General features: G+C 33.0%; 1 protein-coding gene across 3 annotated transcripts in view; it reads right to left on the reverse strand.

Moving 5' to 3' along the window:
* LOC118201852 (SEC14-like protein 2) overlaps nucleotides 1-14,074 on the reverse strand; it is an 89,933-nt gene extending 75,859 nt beyond the window's left edge. Inside the window, exons 1-2 of one of the 3 annotated variants that reach the window (XM_035374014.2) lie at nucleotides 13,810-14,074; nucleotides 9,860-9,965 (exon numbers count right to left, since the gene is read on the reverse strand). The gene's annotated coding sequence lies outside the window, so the exon portion shown is untranslated. Of the gene's footprint in view, nucleotides 1-6,659; nucleotides 6,881-9,859; nucleotides 9,966-13,809 lie in introns of those variants that run through there. The other 2 variants (XM_085814548.1, XM_035374012.2) reach the window with 2 other exon arrangements.
* Between the last annotated feature and the right edge of the window lie 1,111 nt (nucleotides 14,075-15,185).

A 15,185-nucleotide genomic window follows, 5' to 3' on the forward strand; every position in this document is an offset into this window, starting at 1 on the left:
TCCAAATCTCGTAACCACACCAGATATATGTCACTAATTTTTTTTTCTTTTTATGTTGCCCCTATTTTCGGGGGCGAGGTGTGTATGCCATTCTCACACCACGTAGGCATGCTGGAAAAATGAAGAAAACAGCTTACAGGAAAAAAAAAAAAAAAAAAAAAAAAAAATCTGAAAGGTTTCAGATTTTAAATTACGTACAAAGGGGAGTTTTTTTAACGTTTTGTGTGTTACCTTTATGTATTAAATATCATGTTCTACGTACTCAAACTATAACATTCAGCTCAACGGCAATATCGCAAATTAATTTTAAAATGAGCATATCTTTAGATTTTCCGATTCACAATTCCGCGCGATGGAGATAAAATGGTTTTCCCTACCCCGTACAGTGATCTTTAGATTTTGGATACGCAGTCTCGCGCCCTGAAGAATTTTTATTATTATTTTTTTTTTTCCCCTTCTGTACACTGCTGCCATTGCTCTGTTTGAAATCGCTTAGTTTTTTAATCAAAATTTTGTTGAAGTGCTACAAAATCTGAAATCGATAATAAAACAAATTTCAAGTTCACATTAGGGCTTCCCCATGCCCATATTCTATGGAAGATTATGTTATTTAAATTTCGATGGCCGTTGTTTTATCGCAATATGAGAAACATACATGCATTTATACAGATTCTTCATTATTGAATTTCTTTAAATATAAGACAGGGTGATAATATATGGTGGCAACGATTTGAAAAGTGGTTTTTACGCAAAATGCCAAAATGAAATTAATAGTTCTTCAGGGCAAATTGCCCCTTTGGACTAATAACCTGGCCTGATATACAGCGGTTTCTTAAATTCTGCTTTTTGTACTGACTACTGCATTTTAAATTTTCCTACTTTGTTGTAGATTACTTTATATTCATTATGGAAATCTTCACTTTCATTACAACGTGGATTAGTGTTACAAATAAATGTAACATTTAAACCATAAATTAAAACTTGATCACAAAGCTTGGGAGGGAACAGAATCTGCTTTATAAACAGCACAATCCTATTAAAAAAACAAAAATTTTGAAAGCTTCCAGACTTGATATTACGCTCAAACGGACGCTTTTATTATTTACAGACAAATATACGTTTCTAGAGCATTTAGATTAACGCCACATTGGCCTAAAAATATTAAAAACAACATATCTTTGGAATTCCTGATAGACAGTCTAGAGTGCTGAAGATAAAAAGTGTTCCAATCCTTACAGTGTTGCCACTGCTAGCTTCGAAATTATTGAGTTTTTTAATCAAAAATTCGTTAAAGTTTTACAAAAAATGAAATATACAATAAAACAAATTCCGCATATTCGGGCTTGCAGGTGACCATGTTACGTGGAGGATTACGTTATTCAAAATTTAATGACTTTAGATACCGTTCTTTTTTCGCAGTGAGAGAAACATGTATACATTCATGTAGATTCTTCATTATTTAGTTTATTTTAATATAATACAGTGCGATAATATTTGGTGGCACCAATTTGAAAAGTGATTCATACATTTGAAGTGATTCGACGCAAAATGCCGTTAGGAGACTAATAATTTCTTTCAATTCCGCTTTGATAAGGAAGTTCGAATTTTTAATACCAAAGAAATAAATACTTTGCAGAAGGAAATAAGAGGAAATCAATAAAAAGTAAAACGAGTAAATATATAGTTCAATCGTTTCATTTTCTGAACATTTTTCCCTCTACCTGATGATAGCATGTTTGTTTTTTCAACAGAACAATTCTTTTACTGGCATTTCTTCAAGGAAAATCGACTGTTATTACTGACATTCTTTCTTTAAGTATACTAGAGATTTTTTAACGACCACAATCTTTTTTAAAACTGGCCTAGCAGGTTTGTATAAGTCAAAGAAACATTACAACACGATAATTGATTTTTTATACAGGGAAATAAATGTCAGCTAAAATAATGTGGCTTTTCAGCTATATTGCTTTTTCTGCAAAGTATATAAACGAATATTTGTCATAATGTTATAAGATTAGATAGCAGAAATATTTTATGAAACTCGTTTTAGCCAATCCAAAGAGGAAAATGATTCCGGTAATTTTTCAGAGAACTGGCAACGCTGTTGCCATCGTGGTACTTAAATAAATTAACTGAAGACGCTAGGAAACATTTCAAAGATCAGTTCTTATTTCATTTTTGTTAACGGGAAAACCATATTAGGTGGCTTAAAAAACCGGAGATATTTAACGTGTTTGCACTGGGTTATTTTATGTGAACAGACATCGTTAAGTCCTGCTAACCACTCTATGTTGCATCTCAGAAGAAGTTTTTCAGAGAAGACACATGATATACCTAGCCAGCACAACCTGTTGAAAAATGCATGTTTTCTTGTTTTATGATTCTGTTGGAATGACATAAAAATTCAAATGATAATAGAATTTACATGCCGAAATAGATAATAAAATAGCCCCCGGTGTAACTCTGGAACAAAATGTGAGAAATCACAACCTATTATTTCTATGAAAAACTATTTGATTTTACGAATTCCTTTACAGTCTCGATAATTATGAATACGATCATCTCAGCTGAAACGTAAACAATGTCTTATTTCCACCATTTTTACTTTCTTTTTTACTTCCTTGTACGAAGTAAAAGGAAGTATTGTAATCGCGAAAAGTTTCAGGCAGCACATTTCAACGAAAATATCCAATTTGACCGCTATCGAATGCAATTTAACGATGTTTTTGCGTGATATCTGTACGTAAGGACAGAATAAAAGACTCGTTTCTTTCAAAAAATTATAAAACTGCTTTAAAATGAATTCTGAAGAGACTTTTTCGTGGCGTCTGTACGAACGTATGTACGTACGTATCTCGCATAACTCAAAAACGAGTACCCTCAGAACGTTGAAATTTTGTATATAAGACTGCTATAACATGTAGATGTGCACCTCGTATTTCGGTTGCAATCGGCCGCACCAAACGTTTATAAATACATTTGTATATATATATCCACTCTGTTACCCGGCTCAGCGATCTCAGTTTTTTTTACTCTTATATGTTTGTAAATTGTACATTTTTTGCTTTAAAATTGATTGAATCATGTTGTTTTTGTCTTCCGGTTAAGGTTTTTATGCCTTTAGTAAATCTGTATGCAATATTTTTAGAATTATGAACAGTTTTAAAGTTGTTTAAGTGCCGCTAAGCCTTTTTTTTATGGCGGCCATTGATTGTTTACATTTGAAACAGCAGACTAGTGAATTTGTTGCCAATCTAGAGAAACTTAGCTTCGCAACAACAAAGGTAACGCCTTCATTTATTATTGCCAATTAAACCATGCTTAACTCTTTCTGGAATTTTTTCCAGGAAATAAGTGTTTAGGATTTACTTCGTAATTTTTAATATAGATATTTTGAGTTTTTATGTATTTTTGCCTTCTCGCGAAGTGAGAACTGAATTAATTGAATGAGAAATACTCAATCGTCTGTGAAAAACAGTTTCATTTTTGTTTTGTTTGCTTAATTTCTTTTATACATCATTTTAGCTTTATTATAGTATTTGAATAAAACATGTGGCAACGATTAGATAATTCTATTCTTTAAATTAAATAAATTTTGTGCATTATGGGTTATAATATGAACGAAATTTAATACTGTTAAGTGAATCTAGCGCCAGAGTGTCGCTTTGGTAAACGAATACTAGAGTGAATTTTAAAGAATGCATTTATTCTATTGTGGTTTATGCGCTGTCGGCGAAGTAGATTTAATTCAATCCAATAAGTTTAAATGAAATGCAAAAACAAATGCGTATAATTTAATATTCTTTACAAGGAAGTCATGTGGTGTACACATCAGATTTTTTTTTTTTTTTTTTTTTTTACATACTTCTAGATTTTTATTAAAACGCATATCGTCTTTGGTATCTGGATACATATAATATTTCGATATTGCTCATTCTCACTCCCTGCTAGGAGCCGAGTGGTTAAAGACAGCAGAATACTGCCAGTTCGCCTCAGGATCCCAGGCGAAAAGAGCTCGTTTACGTTATTTTGTCCATGTGCAACGCCATTTTTTTATTACAAAGTCCTCCACTGTTATCTATGCAGTTCATTATTCAAATAATATTTTCTTCACAGAAGTATTCCCGGTTTACTGTAATAAATGGTGCCTGGTTTAGTGCCCGATTTACTGCTGGCTTGCAGAAAATTATATTCGAAGTTTCTGAAGAGCTTCGACGGTTTCAGCCAATTGCCATCTGTTGTTTCGGAAATGTTCAATCTACACTTACTTCCTTTCCAGCAATCTTCCGCACGATGAATTGGTTAAGTATGGGAAAAACTTAGACTCCTATATATATAACTTGCTACATGTTTTTAAAAATGTCACACTATATAATCTTCTTTGTCAGATTAAAGAACAATTTCAAGGTTACCAAATTGTTAAAGATTTAATTATCTACTTTCGATCAGATAAGATAAGAAAGCCTGGCCAGAAAATAAGCTAGTGGCGCTATCTGTTGATGAAACCAGAACAAAAACATAATTTCTTTAAAGGCCGAAGGCAAAGATGGATCGGAATTAGGATCGTTAACTAGAACCAAACAATTTTTTTGAATGTGAAATGCCTCTAGAAAAATCCAGTGCTCCAATGGAAGATGATTTTTGAATAATTTTGGCTGCAGAAAAATTGAAAGTGTGATTTTCGGACCTACAATGTTCGGAAACAGAAGACTTCTGTGTTTCCTTTTTCCCAACATATGCCTCATATTCCTTGACGCGAAATTTTAAGGCTCTTTTAGTTTGGCCAATGTAAATTAAACCACACTGGCAAGGAATCCTATAAAATACCCCAGGAATTCATATCCGGAATGGGGTCCTTGAGTATGGAACTCGGAATTTTATTGATGGGAGAATAAACGACCCGAAAGTTAAATTTCTGCAAAATACGTGCAACTTTATAGCTAATTGATGGAGAGAAGGGAATGACAACAGAATTTTGATAATCTCCTAAAACAAGAGTGTGCCTTTTAGTATGTTGAGATGAGAATTTTTTAACTGCTTGATTAATAATATTGGGTGGAAAGACCCTGTCAACAACTATAGCTTTTAAATAATTTAGTTCATCAAGGGATAGTTTGGAGGAGCAAACTTGAAGAGCACTGAAAACATAGGAATAAAATGAAGCTAACTTTTGTTTAGTCGGATGACATGATTTAAAGTGTGGTGGAAGGCAAATCTCTAAAACTATGAAAATTAAGCTCATATTCACGTACATCAGGGAAAAACACAAACTCGTCTACGTGCATTCTCTTCTACAGCCATTAACGTAGTTTAGCACGCAAATATCTTTATACTTGTAGATTAAGAAATTCGGCCAATGGTGGAACTTTTAAACAATGACGCGAACAAAACGAAAAACCATTTAACTGCATCTCAACAAATCAATTAAATACATCTGCACTGTTCGCCACTGATGCAATCTGAAAATCGTGACAGAATAGCCGTGCTTCCAGGTCTTGAAATGCAAGTTACGAACTAGAAAAACCATTAGAGCTAACTAGTGTAGTATATTACTTGTTTACCTGATCTTTTTTTTAAAAATATCTAACAGTTAACTACCAGTTATTTTCTTAAATACGGTCATACCTTACACATATTTCTGGAAGATTTTATATGATTTATTTTTTTACAAAAACTGCATACGATACATAAGATTTTTTTTTAATAAGTAAACATATACAGTCAAAAGTCGTTAATCTGAACTCGTCGGGACTTCGGCGATTCCGGATTATCGATTTTTCCGGATTATAGATCATGAGTTTAAATCTGGTGAGATGGCATGCAGAAATTATACAATTAAAAATATGAAACCGTAATTTATGAAATAAAGAATAATTATGATCTAAAGGGTATCAAAATTTACAACAAAAAAAGCTTAATATTTATTTGTTTTATTCAACATTTTTTTCAATGTAAGTTGCTTTGTTTTATGTGCTAATACTTTCTCTTTAATTATATATAAACAGACATAATGTCTTGTTCAGTTACAAAGTTCCGCTGTTCAAGTCCCGTAATTGCTGTGCCGAGAATACCGACTAACTTGTCAATCGAAATTTTTTCGTTTTCACTAACCTCTCTGTCACTTTCTTCATGCCTTTATCCATTTTTTGCAGCAATTCCACTTTTTGTTTGATGGACACCGAAACATACTTTCGCTTTGTAGATCTTTTGGGAGCTCCAGCATCGGAAATTCTATTTGACATAATCGAAAGTTCAAGCTTACTTTTATAAAATTGCTCTAACAGTCTGCAAAAAATAATAAGCCGGATCCAATTCGAAGATTAAGGAACAACGCAATCTGCAACATTAACTGAAATAGATAATTAGATAATTTTAGCTTATACCGTCCGTTATACATTAAACGCGCATGCGTAAACGTATTATGCGCTTGAGCACACGCATATGCGCAGCCGTAAAGGTCTTACGCGCACTAATTTGCAATATCATTTAAATTCAGAGAGAGCATATGTAAATTAAGTGCAAAGAGAGAGAGAGATGCATTACAAATGCAAAAGCAAACGATCTACACTTTAAAAGTGTTTTGGAAGTAAACCAATTTATCAGCGCAAGATTTTCTGACAAAGAAGCACTTGACATTAAAAAATGGACGGGGTACTTACCGTAAAGATTTCCAGCTGAACACTGTGTCGAAAATATCAGTTCATATCATCATTTTTAAATATTGCATAATCAATAAAAATTAGCTAGCAAACTTTCAATACGACACTGTCAGCCTTCGAAATAGCTGTGAAACAACAGTAGTAGCAATCACTTCTACCACGAGGTCAGGTGTGTATGCTAGCGTGAAGAACCTTGATTTCACACCCGAGAATCACCTTAGAAATGCCAGAAAGAAATGAAAACAAAATCCTACTGCAGCGGCAGTTAAAAGCGCCATCTATCGAGCTCAAAATACAACGGCGGTGATAGGGTCAAGGAATCCAAGCAAAGTTAACCCGTAATTTAGAAAAGGGAAATTGCCATCCCGAATAAACTAAAGGTTAGATAACAGTTTTAATAAAATTATGAAAGGTCTATACGGAGACTTTATTTAAGGGGCACCATTTCATTAAGTTGTTTTAATGAATCAACGAAGTAAAAATCCTGCAGAAAGTAAATATTTAGAGACAGCTTAACTAAAATCTTAGTTCTTTCATGTATTTTGGAAGAGATATAAATGCCAGAACATTTTATAATTATCTTTTACTATTTTTAATAAGTTTCAAAATTCATGCTGAATAATCTCTAATTAATTTTAACGGTTAAATATGAATATTATATTAATTATATAATATTATTTTAGTATTTAATAACAAACATTTTATATTTTGACGCTATATATATATGCATTAAAATAACGTGAAATAAATTATTAAAAATATAAATATAGTTTAAATAATGTAGTTTAAAAATATAAAAATTATTCATTTACGTATAATTTACTTTCTAGCCCTCTTGAATCATACCAAGTAGATATTAAGTTAATCCCACTTTTAGAACTTTGAATTCATTTGGAAACTGATATGTATGTATAAGCGAATTGGCGATTTTTCGAAAACGCGCCAAACTAGCCCGTAATACCCAATTTTACCACATGTATGTCACCAGCAAAGAATGAAATCCGGCGTTCTATAGAATGGCGAAAAACTGTGCGACAATGCATAAAAGATTAAACATTACACACATCGCCTAGGCATTCTGTAGAGTGCCAAATGACAAACCGGCAAAATATGAAATACATACCGAGTAACCGAAACTACTTACCAGAGGATAATAAATAATGCCTCCCCCCCCGAAAAAAAAACTACTGAAAAGGAACAACGGGATAATTGGATGCTGAATCGCTATGATGTGATGTTTGTGGAAAACAAAATGAAACACATTTTATGCTGTTAAAGAAGGTGTTAGTAATTAAAACACAATAACACGTCGAATAAATACAAATTCAATAGTCAAACAGCAAAAATCAGTGTTATATTTTCAAAATTTTTCACAGGACTAGTTTCGATGGTTTTACCGAACCACCATCCTCAGCTGCAAAACCGCAAATGAACAAGATAGGAAAAAATAGGGATTTTTTTTTTCCTATCTTGTTCATCCTATCCTGTGAAAAATTTTGAAAATACAACGCAGATTTTTGTTGTTTGACTTCTGAAGGTGTTAGTACTTTACATTATTACGTCACTTTACAGTATTACGTCACTGTATAATGAGTTATTTCATGTAATTCATGAAATTCTTCAACACGGAAGACGTAACAGAATATCGAGAGAATTTTCAACCAAATACAAAAACGTTACGTGTTTAAAAAAAAAAAAAAAGGCGGGGCAGTTCTATATCTCCCGTTCTACTGCGCCGATTGGGACGAAATTCAAATAGCGTTTTCCATGTCTCGAAAGCGCGACTTAGGATATGTATTAGATTTATATACAGCATTGCTCTAACATAGGTATTTTGACAAAAAATCGGACTTTTTCTGAAATAACATACAATTTTTTCCCATATTTCGATTCTACGACTCAATTTCGATTCTACGACTCAAATCACTCGACGCACCATATTTTACAAAATATTAAATTTTGTAAAATATGGTGCGAAATTTACGGTAGTGTAGTGTACTTAATTATGACAAAGCACACTAGGGCTATCTGCCCAAGGGGAGGGATGCCTTCGTGGAGGACTTTCTAAGGGAAACTGGCTCGTATACATGTTACACATGGGAAAACCACGAAAACACCCATGCAGTCAAGCCCGTTCGCGGGCTCGAACCTCGGACCGAACTACCAGTGTTTAGCGACATTACCGCTCGGCCGCTGGTGGGCGCGGAATTTACGGAGAAATTTAAAAATTTACTTGTCGCATTTTTTTCAGCTTGCGCCAAGAATAATTCAGTTGACGAACTTTTTAATATTATAGCAACCTATTTTCCTTGTGCAGGAGCTGAAAAAAAAGTTACAGCGTTCCTAGCTTTTAACACTGTGCATGAGCGGAAAAAAGTCACATCGTTTCTGTTTTCAAATAATTTTAATAAAGAGCTTAAACCACATTTGATGTTATTATCGCTTTCAACAAATATGCTAAATTTCGAAACGTGCCAGTATATTAATTATATTGGCATATCTTCGGAAATTTTGAATAAAAAACTAATTTTTTGCAGGTATGCTTAGAAATACATCCACTTTAAGATGATGGTAAAAATTTTATAGATTACACATCAAAATTTTTTTCGAAAAATTAATAAAAATTATTTTTAAATAAATCATAAAAAATAGGCGAATCTATAATCTATAATAATAAAAGCAAGTGTAATGTGTCTGTCTGTCTGTCTGACCGAGCTCTCCAGCCAAATCTATCGCACGCAGGGACCTGGAATTTTTTATACGGAAGCACAAAGGGGCTGGCCACCAGACCTCGAAGCCCGATTTTCGATTTTTGAATTAGAAAAATTAAAAAAAAATTATTTATAATTAATTAATCACGGTTTTTTTGACTCACTGATATTATTGTTTGTTTTCAAATAACGTTCGATTGTAACAATTGATTTCTTTATTCTAGCGTTAGTTTGCTGTTTTGACGATACATTAAATCGATTAATTACAATTCATTTCTTTTTTGTAGCTTGTGGGGGGGGGAAGAGAGAGAGACAGTCTACATGTCCTACACTACTATTCCTGCGCTATTCACTTATCTGCATTTTCTAAATGCACGGGCAACGCCGGGCGGGTACACCTAGTTTTATATAAAATGAATCTAAAATTCGAACTGTGTAGGAATACATCAAATACGTTTCAGAAAAAAAGAGATATTAATAAATACATACCGAATGGAATTAACACTGAGGAGCTAAAATTTTGAAGCTACTTTCAGAAACTACTCGCTCGATGTTTACAAAACTTGGCAGATTGGCATAATTTGAGTCCTTGAATCTAAATATGGAAAAAAAAAGGCATGTCATTTCAGAAAAAGTTTGATTTTGTGTCAAAATACATATATTAGAACAACGTTATGTGTAAATCTAATACATATCCTAAGTCGCGCTGTCGAGACGTGGAAAACTAAATTTGAATTTCGTCAATCAGTCCAGTAGAACGGGAGATTATAGAACTGCTCTTCCCTTTTTTTTTTTTTTTTTTTTCCCACAGTGTACATCTGTCTTGGTGAGCTTTGCAAGAAAAAATAAAAAAAAGTACTATAAGGGCAAGACCTATGTTTTTTTTTTTTTTTTTAATTTATTGCCCATTGTCAGATAGATCTTACTGATTTCCAATCTCAGCCAGATACAGAATGCAAATTTATTATGGCGTACCAAGATTATCTAACTTTTTTTTAATGGCAGTCTTTCATTATTTTTTCAAAATAGCATTTTCAATTTTGAGGAATGAACATTTTTAAATAAGAACCTTATCATGCCCTTTACTTCATTCTTTGTCTAAACATTTCTCATATAAGTATAAAATAATTCTCATATTTCATGCTTTGCTTAAAAACGCCAGGCATTGTATAAAGTGCCTAGATATTCAATGCCGGCGTTCCATACATTGCCAGTAACACTCACACACACACACACACACACACACACACACAAAAAAAAAAAAAAAAAAAAGGTCTTTTTTATATAGTAATTACTACCTAGCATTTTAATTATATATATATATATATATATGAAATGTAGTTTCTCATACATTATTTTTGTGCAGCCGGGGCAACAGGAATGAGACAAATTTTGGAATATAAAGTGGTAGGTTTATTTTAGCATCCTTAAATGCTTAAAGGCTAATTGCTTATGCTTATATTAGCCCAGTTGGGCTTTAATAAGCTATATTGATCTAATCCCCTAAGGACAATCAGAATGTCAACTATCAGCTAGTTCCCAACCGGGAAATCGGAGCGGGTATTTTTTTAGCATCCATCTCACAAGCGTTCTTTTCGTACAATGCCAATGATTTGCAATTTTCGGAGTGCCTATGGTTCAAAACCATGTACCTCCACATCAGAATTACTAAAAGTGAGCAGAAATAGGAAAAATTTGGCATAAGTGATTTACTTCATGCTCAATAGAGGGAGCCACATGCTCAAGAAAGTTTAGGGATAGGGATAAGAAAATAAAAACTTAAGTATAATTTTTTTATAAGTTTTTAGGTTTTTATAATTTTTTTGTATTTTATATTTTATACTTTTTTGGTTTTTATAATTTTTTAATACACAATACAAACACGAAAGCAAAAAGGGGATAGGAAAGAGTTTACGATTAATAGGCTCATTGGCATGTGGCTTGTGTAGGAAAGTGCAAATAATAAATGGGAACGCGATGAAAATATTCTTAGGCAGATTCTTTTCGTACCTTGAGCAGAAGCCCTATTTATACATATGTGTGCATCACGAGGCTCATCCAATCAGCGATATTAATTGAAATCACGAGGTGACGCTATCTTCTCATCAGGAGTGTTCTTAAGGACTTTATGTAATATGACAGATTTATGAGTTTGGCGATTTGACGGGCGCCAACAGGTTAATATATTTTATACTAAAGAAAGGATTTCGCCAAAATTTAGGAACAGGGATGCAATTTAGGTAGAGAATCGCCACCACATTATTAAGCAATATTATTAGAATTTAATTTAATCAATTGATTTAAAAAATATCATTACATATATATATAAAGAAACTTAATAAGAGGCAAAATTTTATTAAAACAAATTTTTATACCCGTTCTACGCTATAGCTGCAGAATTGGAGTAAAATAAACTTACAGCAAGTTAAACGTAAATTGGAGTCAAAGCAAGGCAATTCCTCAACCATATTAATAATTGCATCCTTGTATAAGAGGTTAAGCACAATACCTAAACAATTCAAAATTTAAAAAACGATAATAGTAGTACAAACTCGAAAACTAAAAATGCAAAAGGGAAAATATATAGAAGAAATAAGAATGTAAATAATTATCTCCTTTTACGGAAACTCCAGAACTCATCAGGGGAAAATGAATTAAAGCTTCAAAACGTGTTTCGTTCTCCTGATTCATTTAAGATCAAAAACAGAAAAAAGAAACAAATTTTCATTACACTGAAAGTTCATATAAAAGCGAAAAAAAGTGAATCTCAAATGTACCAGGATTTTCCCTACACGCCTTCGAAAGACTTGGAAAAAAGAATAAAACATTGTTTCAAATTGACTACGCAAAAATAAATAAATAAATAAATAAATAAAAATAAAATCTGAAAGGGTTCAGATTTTAAATTACGTCCAAAGCGGCGTTTTTTAATGTTTTGTGGGTTACCTTTATTTATTAAATATCATGTTCTTTCTACTTAAACCATACCTTAAAAATATGATCATGAGTCAAAATGATAGACAAAAAGAAGGGAAAGATTTTAGCAGCAGCCACTTGGCAAAAGTCGCTACTGCGGAAGCATTAAGACATTTAAATTTATCATCCATCCTCCCTTACACACAATCGGTTATTTATAGTATTTTTTTTTTTTTTTTTTTTTTTTTTTTTTTTTTTAGTCCAAAGGGATTTGAATCCCGAAGGACTATTAGTTTCGTTTTGGCATTTTGCGTCGGACTCATAAATGTCGGTTCACTTTTCAAACTGTTGCCACAAAATGTTAGAGTCCTGCATTATATTTGAAGAAATTAAATAATGAAAAATCTGCATAAATGTATGTATATTTCTCGTATTGTGATAAAACAACGGTACATAGAGTCATCGAATTTTGAATAACGTCCTCCAACGAATATGAGCATGTGGAAGACCAAATTTGAAATTTGTTTTATGATCGATTTCCTATTTTTTAAAACTTTTGACGAATTTTTGAAAAACAAACTCAAGGATTTCAAAGCGAGCAATGGCAACGTTGTGCAGAAAAAACATTTTTATCTCCAGCGCGTGAGTCTCTGTATCGGAAATTCTAAAGATATGCTCGTTTTAAAACTATTTTGCGATATTGCTGTTGCACTGGATCTTATGGTTTAAGTGCGAGGAACATGATATTTAATAAAGAAAGGTAACACACAAAATGTTAAAAAACGCCCCTTTGGACGTAATTTAAAATCTGAAACATTTCAGATTTTTTTTTTTTTTTCCCGTAGAGTTTTGCCATTACTCGCTTTGAAATCCTTAAGTTTGTTAATCAAAAATTCGTTAAAATTTTACAAAATATGAAATCGATCTTAAACAAATTCAAAATTTCAAATTTGGTCTTCCACATAACCATATTCGTAGGAGGATGACGTTGTTCAAAATTCGATGGCTCTAAGTACCGTTGTTTTATCACAATGCGAGAAATATACATACGTTGATGCAGATTTTTCATGATTTAATTTCTTCAAATATAGTGCAGGACTCTAACATTGTTTGGCAACAGTTTGAAAAGTGAAACGGACATTTATAGTGATTCAACTCAAAATCGCAAAACGAAAATAATAGTCCTTCAGGGACAACGCCTCTTTGGACTAATAAAAAATAAAACTTTATATTATGTAAAATGACCATTCGAAAAACAATCGGTCAAAATATTATATGCACATACGAAATGCAATACCAAATATAAATATTGAGCGCAATACAAATATACTTTAAACCAAATAGACATTTAAATAATACTCTAAAAATGGGCGGTCCCCGATTATGCTTAACTAAAACTTTTAATTCCAAGCAAACGAAAAACGTTTTAGAGATTACATTAAATAATAAAATCAAATCTGAGCCTAATTCGGAAACCTATTCGAAAACAAATTCGAAACAAAATTTGAAAAACGCTAACTTACTGAAGTCATATGACGAGCTTCAAACGAAAATTTACTTAATTCTTCAGTTGACCAAACTGTGTTTCTTGTAGAATTTCGTTGCTCTGGAGAAGCACAAAACGTTTCTGCTGTAAGTTTCTTTATATGCATTTTGCAACTCTTAAAGAAGCTTCACTGCGATATGAAGTATCAGAAACAACACATCTAAGATCTAAACTACTTAAGGATGTGATCTGAAAATCATTTTCCCTACGTATCTGCCGGTGTTGATGGCCGGCACAGAAAAGCATATGGATTCGTTTCCTCCAGAGAAAGCTAAAAAAATAAAATACGTTATTTCGAAACCTGATGTCTGACTGCGAGTGAATTTTGCGTTATTATGTAATCTTTGGCAGATAGCCAAGTAAGATTAGAACTAGCTTTTAACCGATTCGTGTCCGAAAATTAAGAAATTTGCTGCGTGGCGGCAAAGATATATTGCAACGTTATTATTGTTGATAATCCTAAGGGACTTCCCTCTCCTTCGATCCTGCTACAAACCACACTGCTTTCTCATCTTTGACTGCTTAGGTATATTTTATTTATTTGGGTTCCTTGCATAAAAATAAGGGAAATGAAAGAGAAGTGCATTTCTCTGAAAATGCAGAGCGAAGGGATACCTTCGGGGAGGACTTTCCAAGGAAAACTGGCTCCTATTAACACGTTACACATGGGAAAACCACATAAACCCTCATGCAGCCAGCCCGTTCGCGGGATTCGAATCTCGGACCGAACTACCAATGCTCAGCGACTTACTGCTCGGCTGCTGGTGGACCCTTTAAATCAGCGTACACATCTTAATTTCCTTATGAAACGTTTCTGTTAATGTTTCCGTAGTTCCCGCGATCGTCTTCCATTTTACGAAAGTAAATAAATAAATAAATGCTATCAGCGTCGTCCACAAATATTTTGAAAGCACCTTATCTAGATTGCTACTGAAGATAAATTCAAAGGTATCGCCTGGAAGTTTAACAACGGTAGCAGATAAATAAGATATTCTACAGTTCTCTGTAAGAGTTGAATAAAGAAAATGCCACTGGAGAATTAAGTGTTAGTTACCGGATAAAACCAGCAAGACAAAAGCAATAAGCAGGGTGAAGAAATACATCTGAAAGACGAACAACTCTTACGTTAACCCTTTTCGGCACGCTACCATTTAAAGTCGGAGTTTTGATAAAAAAATTTAAAAAATAATAAAAAAGGGAGGCAGTCTAATTAGGCCTAGAGCAGTAAACAAGCAAAATTTTGTGAAGATAGCACTTATCGTTTTAATTCTGTGGATGTGTCTAAAGCGGGCAGACTGATTGAATAGAGCTTCGAAAAGAGTGCTGAACCGAGCATTGTTGTCAATGAACTGA

Source organism: Stegodyphus dumicola, chromosome 4, assembly GCF_044657685.1.
Source record: "Stegodyphus dumicola isolate Sdum_Otavi_A_Nest chromosome 4, ASM4465768v1".
In the NCBI taxonomy this organism is placed as follows: domain Eukaryota; kingdom Metazoa; phylum Arthropoda; class Arachnida; order Araneae; family Eresidae; genus Stegodyphus; species Stegodyphus dumicola.